This window comes from Pantherophis guttatus, chromosome 1, assembly GCF_059756535.1.
Source record: "Pantherophis guttatus breed Tessera chromosome 1, ASM5975653v1, whole genome shotgun sequence".
NCBI lineage: Eukaryota > Metazoa > Chordata > Lepidosauria > Squamata > Colubridae > Pantherophis > Pantherophis guttatus.
The window spans coordinates 209,237,005-209,251,309 of NC_142063.1; the positions used below are offsets into that span (position 1 = coordinate 209,237,005).

The following is a 14,305-nucleotide window of genomic DNA, read 5'->3' on the forward strand; positions in this document are numbered from 1 at the left end:
GAGGCTCTTGTGTAGAGAGGAGAGGAGAGGAAAAAAAGACAATAAGCCAGCTCTCAGAGAAAAGAAGTTGTAGATGCTAGCCAGTCCCTCCCTGGCTGGGAAATAAATAATAGGGGTTTGGGAATGACCGGTTGCCACAGGCAACCGTTTATTTTCCAGTCTACATCAATCAAGTTGGATTCCTTTGCCAGAACAAGGTTTGTCAGAGCTAATTGCTCTGTATTTGAGGTGCCAATTGAGTCTCGCTGCTGGGACCCAATAGGTAGTGTATTTGCCTCAGCCGGTGTGAAGAGGGACTGTTTCTGCTTGGCTTAATCATTGAAGGACTTTTTTTATCTTGAGTTCTCATGTGAACAGAGACTTTTTGTGCAGAGAGTGTTTCAGAAGGGGAAAAAGATTTTCAGTTGTGACTATTTTTGGTTTTATCTCCCCCATGTGAATAAAGACTGTTCGTGCCCTGTTTTAAGAAAAAAAGAGTTTGTTTTACTCATGAGTAAGTGGTTTCTTATTGCTTGCGAAGGCTGGGTCAGAACACCTGGAGGACTGTATGTAAATCTGGTGGGTGTCACAGGGGTGGGTTCTACTTACCTTCACTACTGGTTCGCAGCGGGAATGCACGCGCTTCTGCACATGCGCAGATCACCCATGATGATGTCGTGGCAGGTTGGCAGAGCCTCCCGCCGGTTTTACTACCGGTTCTATAGAACCGGACAGAACCGGGAGCAACCCACCACTGGCCTGCCACCTTGAACTAGTCCTCGCTTGTTATCATTGATCTACCTGTCTTCTGCTACTTCTACTTCCCTCAACCTTACCAAGCATAGTTATTGTTTCCAGTCCATCATTCACTCTCCTCACATGCTCAAAGCATGTGAACAGCTGTTTCTCCTTGCATGGCAGTCTTAGCAAGTCTAGAATGCTAAACTGTTTATCTTTTTTTCCCCCCAACATCCAACATTCCCTGTTGTATATTATCCCTGGAAAAGCCATTTGTTTTAACAGTTCTGATCTTTGTTGTCTAAGGAATAGTTCATTTCTTACAGGTTTATCATTGCTCCTTCTTTGGATTAATCTCTTCTTTACTTGGCTAGAACACTGCTCATTTTTATCTATTCCCAAGCCAAGAAAATAAAATGATTCTCTTTTCTTCCTTGCCAAATGCAAACTCATAAAAGATGTTGGTGGACATAACTGCAAGTTAATGCTAACATTTGTAAACTGCAATTTACATTCAAACTGAAGGACTAGAATTGGGTTGGTTGATATCTATGTACATATCTATATCTATGGTAGTACAGGGGTTTAAGGCACCCTGTTATTAAGCTGGTTATTAAGACCAGCTGCCTGCAATTACTGCAGGGTTCGAATCTCGCCAAGGCTCAAGGTTGACTCAGCCTTCCATCCTTTCTAAGGTAGGTAAATTGAGGACCCAGTTGTGGGGGCAATAAGCTGACTTTGTATAAATATACAAAAAAGGATGAAGGCTATTGCTGAGCACATTGTAAGCCGCCCTGAGTCTTCGGAGAAGGGCGGCATATAAATCAAAAATTAAAAAAAAAAATTAAAAATTCCCATTTCTAGATTCATTAAATTGTGAATATATCCTTTTTATCTTCCTTATCACACTGCTCATTGCCCTATCACTAGAGTGGGTAGGCAACAATTTCAGGATAGAAACAGGCAACTCTACTAAACCCCCACTTTCTTATAAAGATACCTCAGCACATGTTTTTCTGTTTTACTTTTAAAGGAAAGCACTTTTCCCTTGAGGGCCCCTGTCCATTTGGGCTACATTACTTCAATTTGTTTCTGGGTTGTCTCAGCAGTTCATTGACTACAGAAGAAGAGCCACCCTTTCATTTAAGCCAGTGCTTCTTATAAACACAGATAGGTTCATTGGTGGTATTCAAATAATTTAACAACCGGTTCTCTGCCCTAATGATTTTTTCCAACAACCAGTTCACCAAACTGCTCAGAAAGTTAACAACCGGTTCTCCCAAAGTGGTGCGAACTGGCTGAATCGTACCGCTGGATAGGTTCTTGTTAGATCAGGCGCAGGAAAAGAAGACGCGACCAGCGTGGTCCATTCAGCACTTTTATTAAATGAGAACAAGACTGGCGGCTGCGCTGCCGGAGCTCTCCTTTTAAGCGCTCCCGGCAAGTTGCATCGCCCAGAGGTAGCATTTTGAATTTCCCACCAGAGGATTAGCCAATCCCCGGCGGATGTCCTTATAAGGATATAACAGTTCTATATCTCACTTTAATAGTCTTGCTAAAATAGCATACTGGTTGAAACCTTTACTTATCATAGAGAAGGTTCTTGGCTTGAAACCCAGCAGATGCTTTTAAAAAAAAATTACATTTTTTTCTTTTCTTTTGAAATGACAGAATTGCACCTGATAAAGTACACAATCATAGGGTGCTACCAGACCCTTTTCAAAAAGAGAATTGAGCATTGTGTATCAAAAATTTATGCAGTTTAACAAAAGCAGATTGTCCCTTTTCCACTCCTTTTCCTGCAGTTTTAATTTGTTGCTTTGATAAAACTTGAGAGAGAGAGAGAGTTTATTGCCTAGACTAGAGTCATAACATCTTTAGCCTGATGAATATGAACAAAGGGAAGCTCGATACTTTACAGTATGGGAGTGAGAGTTTGAAAATTGGCCTGTTACCTTTATCTATGTCTCTGTGGGTTGGATTCAAATTTTGTGAAGTCAAACAATGAGCAATCCTGTGAAAGGGAAGAAAAAGAAAATCTGTACTAAATGTGCTACGCTTCTAAAGGAGGCCAGGATAAATAAACACATTTCTTCCAGTTAAGAAAGCTTTTGAAATAGTCTTTCATAAAAGGACTGGTCACCGTTGGTAATTTTCCTAAGACTAAACTATATTTTCCTTGTGCTGCAGCAGGAGAGAAGATACGCAGCCAGCAGAACAATGGAAGGCTGATAGAGGGAGGCCAATTCATGTCAATGGATGGCAAATGGAATTGCTTATTACTGTTAAGTTTCTTCTACTGAATGCCAGCAGACCATGAAATAGCATTTGAGTAGAAAAAGTCACCCCCAAGGGAAGAACCCTGAAGCAGACTGCAGCATTACAATGCTTAATACAGATATTCCTCGACTTACGACCTCAATTGAGCCCAAAATTTCTGTTGTCAGGCAAAATATTTATTAAGTGAATTTTGCCCCATTTTATGACCTTTCGTGGCATAGTTGTTAAGTGAATCACTGCAGTTATTAAGTTAGTAATCTGTTTGTTAAGTGAATCTGGTTTTTCCATTGACTTTGTTTATCAGAAGGTGGTAAACGGTGACCACATAATGCCGGGATACTGCAACCGTCATAAATATGAGTCAGTTGCCACGCATCTGAATTTTGATCACATGACTATGGAGATGCTGCAATGGTTGTAAATGTGAAAAAGGGCCAGAAGTCACTTTTTTCAGCGCTGTTGTAACTTTGAACAGTCACTAAATGAACTGTTGTAAATAATCATTCCCTTTGCCATGATTTTTTTTCTTAATTTTTACTCAAGTAAGATCTTTTTTTTATTGCAAAAGTTTTACAATTACATTTTCACCCCTTTTCCCCCCCCACCTCCCCCCCAAACTTCCCAACCTCCCTAACCCTCCCTAACCCTCCCCTCCCCCCAGACTTCCCTATAATATACTCATACTCATAAAAAACCCTTAATATAACACTTATATGTAAACTTGAACCCCTCCCTCCCCTGTATAATTTTTCTCTTTACCTCATTACATTAAAATATTTCTAATACATTATTTTCAAATAAAAGCTATTTGATACTTTCTAGTTTGATATTTGTTCTGAACATATTCTATCCACCTTTTCCATTCCCATTCATAAGTCTCTTGTGAACAATCTTTTAAGTATGCTGAAATCTTCGCCATCTCTGCAAAACTGGCCATCTTCATAGTCCATTCCTCGACAGTGGGCAAAGCTTCATTTTTCCAATATTTACCTATCAACAATCTTGCTGCTGTTATCATATACAATATCAATTTTGTTTCACCCGATGTAAAACCCTTAACTATACCCAATAAAAACAATTGTGGAGAGAATTGAATTTTTTTCTTCAAAACATTCTGCATGACCCACCAAATTTTTATCCAAAAAGCCTTAACTTTCCTACAGGTCCACCAAACATGATAATACGTAGCATCCAAACATTCACATCTCCAACAATACTCAAGTAAGATCTGATTAGCTAGAAGTAAGAGAAGAGAGCGAATAGTATGTATGATTACGTTTGTTCTGATCTTTGACAGGGGTGGGTTGCTCCCGGTTCACACCGGTTCTATAGAACCGGTAGTAAAACCGGCGGGAGGCTCCACCCACTGACCCCGACGTCATCAAAATGCTTCTGCGCATGCAGAGAAGAGCGTGCGCGAGTGAAGCGAGTGCGCGTGCGCAGCCCCGCTGCAAACCGGTAGTAAAGGTAATTAGAACCCACCCCTGGTCTTTGACCAACAAAAGAACACTCACAAAAGAATAATATTACTAGGTTCATTGCTTCATTTGCTGTTTATGAATTTAAAGTTCATACATTATATGCCTTGTTAGAAGACGATTTTCCCAATCAAGTTGCTAGTTCTTACACTGCCACATTGCGAAATATATTTGTCAACATGCTGTCAGATCAGGAGGAAACGCTGCCATATCTTTTTGGAGGGAAGGGATTCACTGAATTCCAGAATAAATTTGACCAGAGGTTTTCAGTTGCTGCCAAGTTGCAAATCAAGTTTGATATGAAAAGACTAACTAAAGAGCAACATGATGTATATCATATTAGCATCATCAACATAATCAGCGACCCCAAAGACAGTATTTCTACAGCATCTAATTCTAAAGGTATCCGTTTTTATTTTCATACTTAATGTGTGAAAATCAAAGGAGACCACAGCATCTATTTATTTCCATATCAGAGAGAACAAATGGGGGCAAATTTAAAATAATAACTAGGTTTGATTTTATCCCCTGTTCACTAAGGACCAGCTACTAACCCATCTTAGCATATAGCTCATTTTCTGCAGCTCATTCTCATTTTTATTCCTTTGGGCCATTAGTAGGCAACTTAAATTCAAGTAGCATTAAGGTCTCCACCACTACTTACAATCTTCTGAAGCGCTGAGAAAATTAGGAGTTTGCATGTTTACTGCTATACTGAACAAATGCCTATTCCTTAGAAGGCCAACTGGTGAATTTAAAAGACAACTAAAATATCTGATAACATGAATGCAAGGCAGGTGTGTGATCTCAACCTGCTAACTATTCCAACTAATGTTGAATGTTCTCCTTCCTAAACGACATACAAAACCCTTCCATCAAACACTATACTATAAGTATACCATATACTATAAGCAGGGAAACAGGGTGTTTCCTGCCTCCGGAGAGCCTGGGGGTGGTGGGTAAGGCCTGTTTTTCTTTCTTACCTGGTTCCAGATCTTCTCTATGCATCTGCGGAGGGCGCAAACAGCCTTTCCCACTCCCTCGGAGGCCCTCCAGAGGCCTGAAAGGGCCCATTTCCCAACTCCTGGTGGGACAGGAAGTGACGTTTTTTGCTGTCCCTAGCCTCCAGAGACTCCTAGGTCTCCGGGGAGTGGGAAAAGCTGTTTTTGCCCTTCCCAGATGTATAGAGAGGATCTGGAGCCAGGTAAGAAAGAAAAATGGGCCTACCAGGCCATCGTGTGCCAGGAGCGGGTGGGGGAGGGGGGTTGCACGCGCATGCACAGGTGGGACGCATAGAATTATGGGTGTGGGCACGCGCACGCGCGAACCTCCACCCTCCCTCTCCTGGCACGCGATGACAAAAAGGTTAGCCATCACTGCACTATAGTGTCACAAAAACTGTGTGCATTACAAGTTTTGTGATCATAAATAGAATTTTTAAAGGTCAGGTCACTTCACAATTAACAAAGCAGATAACAATGCATAATATAATATCTTTTGTCATAGTATCAGCACAATTCTGCTCAGGATATAGCTTCCATTTTTTAAAATCAAGGGCCCTAATGTAACGGAAACTTGTTTAAGAATGCAGAGTAACCCATCATGTACACAGTTAGATTACAAGAAGATCTTTAGTTTGATATAATTTACAGTATATTCCTCTACTATCAATAGACAATACAGAAGCAAAAGGGGGGGGGAGGGAAAATTAGGATTTATTTAGAAAATATTATCAGACTGATGCTAATTTTTTAATGTAGATAATTAAAAAAATATATTTTGTTGCTTTAGTTCTAAACAGATCAGTTTTATTAGTTTTATTTTTTATTTATTTAATGTGTATAGCCACCTATCTCAAACCAGTGACTCTGAGTGGCAAACAATTATAAAGACATCTATTGCCAGCAGTGCATTCAGATAATACTTTAAAAGTCAATGGAAATTAAAGAAAATCCCTTTGGACTTCAGATTCAAGTCCTAATTAATTGCTTATCAGTGGAAGAAAGGGCTGCCTAATTCATTATCAAGAAGTGTCGGGCTAGAGATGCTTGCCACTCATTCTTTTTTTGTGAAAAGATACTGAAAAGATACTTTGTTATGCACACTACAGTAGAGGTAATTAAAGAGTGATACCAGCAAAGTTACAGCTGGAGCAACTTCAACATCGCTTCTGAAGTTCAAAGAGTTTGCAATGTACTTCCAACCACCCATAAAATCCGCACTAATATATATTCTAAAAATTGTCACTATGTAATTAATTAAACATCATTCAGCACATTATGGCATAATGCATAATGCCATAATGTGCCAATACATCTCTACATTCATTAAGAACACACATATCAATCAACCTTTGGAAGTAAGTCTTGATGTTTGCCTCTTTACCAGCAGGCTTAGTTCCAAATTCTGGGTGACTAGTATTGGATATTTACTCATTCAGTCTCACGTTCACAGCAATTCTAGTATGAATATGCTAAGGTGGAATCATCTGATTCATGAAACTGTTCCAGGCAGAGACAGACCATTACATTCAGAGGGCTACATTCCCAAGAGGATAATTTGTGGGTGAAGCTGCAGAAACCATGAGTTGGGACAGGGTCCAAAGTAGCTGGGGTAACCTCCCACCCTCTCTCCCTACAGCATTCTTTTTTTCCCACCCTGATATATTCATTCTCTGTAATATCTTCTCTTTTCCCCTCCCTCACAGCAGACAATCAGAGACAGAATGGCTCATCCTTGCCAGAGGCGTGAAACACTTGACTGGAGAAGGAGTATGCAAATGAAATTGATATCTTCATGAAATGAAGACAAGGATCACATGAGGCCTTGGGCCTATAGATGAAGTTGTCCACAGTGAGCATAATATCTCATTTGATACAAAGAGAAGCTGTTAGGAATGAAGGCAAATATATGTGTCCCAGGATATTGCAGGATCCAAACTGGGTCGGTCACTAAAACCAGATGTTTAATCTTCCGAGCTTTTGGACTCATGCTTGAGCCCATCCTCAGGGAACCTCTCTCTAGCAAAGTGTTAACGCTACTCTTTTGCTTTTGATACCCTGTGGATCCTCATATCACATTTTTACGAATACATGATTTCATCCCTAACAGGCTCCATCACCACAGTAAGAGACTATCACGTGTACAGATCTGACTGTGAAATCCGCAGAGTGGGTGGTGTTGCTATCATCTATAAAAAAATCCCTATATCTAAAAAATATTCTAGTTACACAGGAGCATGCTCTTCCTGAGACCATCATATGCGACCTTTCCCGAAACACCACTTTTCATTTCTTACTTTGTTACAGAGCCCCTGATTACGACTTTGTACATGCGAACAAACTAACTTCACTACTAACATGGGCAGCCTCTTGCCCATACCCTCATATATTTCTTGGTGACCTCAATCTACCTCTTATTAACTACACTGCAAAAACATATGGACTTCAAAACTTGACCAGGGTAAAGCAATAGACGCAATTTATATAGACTTCTGTAAAACCTTTGATTCAGTAGTACATGACAAACTACTTCTCAAACTAAAATCTTATGGCATTTCCGGATTCTTGCATAAGTGGATAGCTGTGTTCCTATCAAACAGGCAACAAATAGTCAAAATACAGAACGCCTTATCAAACCCTGCACCAGTTAACAGCGGTGTCCCTCACGGTAGCGTTTTATGTCAGGGCGCTGATTAATCCCATTCTGCCTTTGGGATAATCGCACCTTGATTAAGAGGGGTGGATCGAGACCTTTCCTTGCCAGCATACTTTAAGAAAACAACCCGAAGATATATCTTCTAAGAAAACTCATTTATTTATTATAAAGAAAATAAAACATCTAACTATCTAATAGTTACATTTTTGCAAAAGTTCTTATCGGCTACTTCTCAGCAGCCGGACGTCTCTTGGCAGGAGAAGAAAGAAAAGAAAATGTGAGAAGGAATGTGGGTGGAGAGACATGCGCAGTTTAGCTTACTGATAAGGATTCTTGGCAAGCTATGGAAAGTCTGATAGTCCAGAAATGAGAGCTCAGCTGGTAAATAAAAAACGCAGTGACATTTTAGGACCGACACTCTTTATACTTTACATAAATGACATTTGCGATCATATTATAAGCAACTGCGTTCTCTTTGCTGATAATGTAAAACTATTCAACACCACCAACAATGCTGCTACCCTACAGAAAGACCTTGACTATGTGTCAGAATGGTCAAACAATTGGCAACTCCAAATCTCAACCAACAAATGCTCTGTCTTACACATTGGCAAAAAAAAATCAGAGCACAAAATACAAGATGGGCAGATACGACCTAATAGACAACCCTCACTCTATCGAAGACCTTGGAGTACTCATCTCAAATGATCTAAGTGCCAGACTCACTGTAACAGCATTGCCAAAAAAGCATTAAGAATTGTTAATCCAACCTTACATAGCTTCTTCTCCGGTAATATTGGACTGCTAACTAAGGCATAAAAAACTTTTGCTAGACCAATTCTTGAATACAGCTCATCTGTCTGGAACCCGCACTGCATATCAGATATTAATACAATTGAACGAGTCTAGAGATATTTCACAAGAAGAGTCCTCCACTCCTCTGCTCGCAACAAAATACCTTATGTCACCAGACTTGAAATTTTGGGCTTAAACAATTTAGAACTTCGCCGTCTTCGGTCAGACCTAAGCATAGTAAATAAAATCATCTACTACAATGTCCTACCAATCAATGAAGACTTCAGCTTCAACCAAAACAATACAAGAGCACACAGTAGATACAAATTTATGGTAAACCGCTCCAAACTTGATTGCAGAAAATACGACTTCAGTAACAGGGTCGTCAATGCCTGGAATGCACTACCTGACTCTGTGGTTTCTTCCCCAAATCCCCAAAACTTTAACCTTAGACTGTTAACTGTCAGCCTTACACCTAAGAGGTCTTTAAGGGGCGTGCATAAGAGCACCAGCGTGCCTACCATCCCTGTCCTAATGTTCCCTTTTATTTGTATCCATTTCATGTATCCATAGCCATGTTTATACTTGTATCTGTTACCTAATACATGCTGACGAAAATAAATAAATAAATAAAATAAATAAAACATTTCTACACATCTTCCATTCTGAAGTCAACCTCATTCAGTTTATTAAGACTTTCTGCCTGATAAATATGGATGGCAATCTCTATTTATGGTATTTTATTTTTTTTATCTAAAGATCTTGTTTCTCTAATTATTTATATTACTGATATTCTGCATTTAAATCTTATGTAAGACTAAAATCAATCAAAGGGTTTATTAAAAAGTTGGGGAAATGGAATGACTTTAACCAGAGGTTTTTGTTTTGTTTATATTTATTTTTAAAAATTCAAAGAGTCTAAGTTTAATCAAAAGAAAAGAAAGAAAAGAAAGCTTATAAACCCAAAGTTTTGCAAGGGAGCAGTAAGTGAGCATAACTTGAGTAGAGCAGTGGTGAGTTTCAAAAATTTTTACTACTGGTTCTTGGGTGTGGCTTGGTGGGCGTGGCATGGCTTGGTGGGTGTCTGCAAAATCCCCGTTCCCTCCCAATCAGCTGGGAATTGGGAGGCAGAGAATAGATGGGGGTGGGGCAATGCAGAATTTTTAATACCGGTTCTCCGAACTACTCAAAATTTCCGTTACCGGTTCTCTAGAACTGGTCTCTAGAACTGGTCAGAACCTGCTGAAACCCACCTCTGGAATAGAGCATCAAACAGTTGCGATCCCTTCTTCATCAAGGGCCTTGGTAGTACAGTGGTCTAAAGCACCGTTATTAACACAGCTGCCTGCAATTACTGCAGGTTCGAATCTTACCAGGCTCAAGGTTGACTCAGCCTTCCATCCTTTCTAAGGTAGGTTAAATGAGGACCCAGTTTGTGGGGGCAATAAGCTGACTTTGTATAAATATACAAAAGTATGAAGGCTATTGCTTAATGCATTGTAAGCCGCCCTGAGTCTCCGGAGAAGGGCGGCATATAAATCAAATTTAAAAAAAGAAAAATAAAATAAATAAAAGGTTTTAATAATAGGAGAGAGTCATCTGGAAACAGATCTCATTTTCTTTTGCACTTTGGAAATACTTTGGGGGGAAAAATGTGTTGGTGGCCTAAATCCAATGTCCATTTTCCTGAACGTTTGCTTCCTCTGCAAAAGAAGCTTCTGGTTTCTTCTACCCTCCCCACCTCTCCATCGCTGGATAAAAATAATCCATATACTTCATTCTTTCAAAGAGGCGGAAGATGCTTCCCCTGGGGTTTCCTTCTGCTATACATCCCCGTGTCCATTGTTCTGCAGTCTGTGCTGCAGGAACCTGGATCTGAAAAAGGCCCGTGGGAGAAATGCAGTTGACTGACAGGTGAGAAATTGGGTACTGCAGACTGTGGAAGAGAAGGACTCTCTTCTCTACACCTTTTGTTTATTTTGCCATTTGATTGCAATAGGCTAGAATAAACAAAATAAATTTTGCCATTTGGGAAAATTCAGGTGACTCATGACAATTGCATCTACATGTTTTTCTCCATTAGATATATGAAAATAATTTATTTCCTTTTAAGTTAAAACCTGGGGGGAAAAAGAATCAAATTGTGGCCTTACATCATTTTTAATAAAGATATTTTAAGTTTCATCTGTAATGTTTTTGCTAGCTTCCCCCCGCTTCATTTCATCCTGAAGCATGGTTGCTACTCTTTCCCTTTTGTTGTTCATGTCCCAAAGGTGCTTTTTTCTAGAGGCAACTGGACTTTCAGGTTTTTCTTTGAAGATGTTTCGCTTCTCATCCAAGAAGCTTCAGCTCTGACTGACATGGCACACCCCCACATGTCACTTCTAATGTTTTTCCTTCTACACGTGGTTACGTCAGTTTACAACCATTCATTTAGTGACTGTTCAAACTTACAGCCGCACTACAAAAAAATGATTTATGACTGTTTTTCACACTAACAACTGTGGCAAGCAGTCACAAGATCAAAATTTGGCCACTTGGCAACTAGCAGGTTTTTATGACAGTTGCAGTGTCCCGGGGTCATGTGATCCCCTTTTTGCGACCTTCGGACAATGAGGAAGCCAGATTCACTTAACAATCGTGTTATTAACTTAACTGCTACAGTGATTCACTTAACAACTGTAGGGAGAAAGGTTGTAAAATGGGGCAAAACTCGCTGTCTTGCTTAGCAAAGGAAATATTGAGGCTCAACTGTGGTCATAAGTCAAGGACTACTTGCATTTCATCTTATATTGGAGGACATGAGCTATTTTTTTAAAAAGGAATTTTCATAGTAAAAAATAAACATTTATTTGAACTCAATACAATACACATGTAGGCATATTTGCATTTTAGATGGAGATGCAGTAGCTGCCCTAACCAAAGAACTGTGAAATCCCAGTTGGCCATGCTAGTCTGACGTTTAATAATCTCATCTGAGCAGGAATTTTAGCCAATTATATCTGTCCTTGGATGAGGAAGCAGAACAGATTGGATCCATCTGGGATTTGTACTGAGGTGTCATTTGAGAGAATTGTAGCTTTGGAACTTCATTAGAGAAGCAAAGCAACATAAATGATGTATAAACTGTAGACTAACATTGAGATGTCTCCCAACAGTATCAAAGCATTTGGGAAAGGGCAAAACAACAACATCACACAAGGTTTCACTCCAGTGTTGTTGATACGCTGAAGCCATGGACAAGACGATCAGCTAAATTTTACAGCTCTAGTATAACTTCAGCGAGACAGTAAGATAAAGAACGCAAGAATATCAGTGAGAGAGCAAGTTCCAATGGACACAAAAAGTGGTGGGCTCTTATTCGTGATCCGTTGCGTAATCTTACAATCTATGATTTCCAATAGCCAAGTTAAAAGATAGTTAAGAACGGTGTGCACCCAACAGAACAGCTGAAATGAAATCAGCTTTATTTTAAACCATATAATAACACTGGTAATAATTAGTGAGATTCTAGATGATAGCAGACCCAGCGTGATGGATCATTGACATCTTCCTATTATATCAAGATATGATATCATATTAATAAATGGCACTTCACTTTACTCCATTACATACAGTCCAACAAGGAGAACATCACAAGACCTTTGGTCCTGTATCTTGCTACAGCAATCCTGACATTTTGGCTCTTGATCTATGCAATGTGGCTTTGAATAAATATTAGATATTGTCATATACCCTGCACAAGCTTTTGTACCTAAGACTGCTCATTTTACATCCCTTTTCTTCTAAGAGTATACCTAGATTCGAGTGGGTGTAGGTGGGCTGTACAATTTAATCTTTTTTGGTTACAGTTGGAATGTTGGATTTGTGTCTATAATAGCAAGGGAGTTTACCTAAAATTAAAGACAGAAGCTTTGCGTGAACAGAGCATTCCTAGTTTAAAATGTTTCTCTCCAACTGCAACTCAACACAATACAATCTACAAAGTTGAGCAGTCTGTCTCCTTTTGAATCAGACTTTTATGAGTGAGCAAGTATTGAGGCATGCAAGGGGGGGGGATGGCTCTCTACTTCTACAGATAGATTAAAAATATAATGCACTTTTTACAAAAAATCCTATTAAATACCATTCAGGAATAAATGATATTGAATTGAATGACTCATATTTAAAAAGTGGTGGTAGAATTGCAGCCCCCACCTCAATACAAAAATAGGTTCTTGAACCTTGATAGCTCTTTCTCCTCCCAAGCTGAAACACCTTTGCTGACAAGTCTATGGAACTTGAAATAGCATCTCTGCAGGGGAACCATTGATGTTTCCTCTTGAGGACCATTTTTGGAATCTTATTATCACCATGAGAGACAAAATAACATTCTAACATTAGAGATAAATATAAAAGGGCAAACTTACCTGAGCTGCAGGAACGTGGACATCCATTGAAAGGCTCCAAAGATTAATTTTTTTCTACATCACCACATGGATGCCTGGAGTTTTGCAGCCCAACTATACTAGCACTAAATATAATGAAAGAAATGTGAAAAACTGATGACCGCAGCAAGGGGACAGCAAAACAAAGACAAATATGATCCTTAAAGTGTTCTTGCAATATTGATTGTGTGGCCCGATGCATTTCCAACCAAACCAAGGGCCCTTTTTCAAGGGTCTGTAGTTGAAAAATGTACAGAAATCCCTTGGTGTTCTCTGAGCTTGATTGTTTTCTTGCAGACATTTCATTACCCGAACTAGGTAACTTCATCAGTGCACTGATGATGTTACATCTGCAAGAAAACAGCCAAGGTCAGAGAGCACCAAGACTCCTCATTTCAGTCCTGAGCTACAAATATTCTCTTTTATTGGTATATGTACAGAAAGCATTTAAAAGAAATGACCAGAGAGAGGGCACTTCATAGAACTTCAGAAGTTCTGTTGAACATACAGTATGAAATTCTCTCTCTCCCTCTCTCCCTCCCTCTCTCTCCGTCCCCCTCTCCCTCCCTCCCCCTTTCTCAATCTCCCTCTCTCTCCCTCCCTCTCCCTCCCTCCCTCTCTCTTTCTCTCCCTCCCTTCCCCCTCTCTCCCTCTCTCGCTATTAAAAGCTGAAACTAAAGACATTTTATTTAAAATATATATTTCAGTATTTATTACAGTGATTGATATAATGCCTGCTAATATTCTTCCACACTACTGTATCAAAACAATGATATGAAAATGCACTTTAATTCTATGAAGGGAGAACATCTTCCCACATATTTTTTACTATCCATGTTTCTCAGGTAATCCATCTGAGATTATCTCACAAAAGGAAGCCTTCACTTCTGCTGTTTGTTTGCAGTTTGCTTATCCTGGTCTTCTAACAAAACATAAACTAAGCCCAGTTGT

At 39.5% G+C, this 14,305-nt stretch overlaps 1 long non-coding RNA gene across 1 annotated transcript in view; it reads right to left on the minus strand.

The window, feature by feature from the left end:
- LOC117674247 (uncharacterized) overlaps positions 1-14,305 on the minus strand; it is an 80,214-nt gene that overhangs the window by 37,841 nt on the left and 28,068 nt on the right. The window contains exons 3-4 of the long non-coding RNA XR_015731303.1: positions 13,337-13,440; positions 2,673-2,731 (exon numbers count right to left, since the gene is read on the minus strand). This is a non-coding gene — a long non-coding RNA (uncharacterized LOC117674247). The remainder of the gene's footprint in view (positions 1-2,672; positions 2,732-13,336; positions 13,441-14,305) is intronic.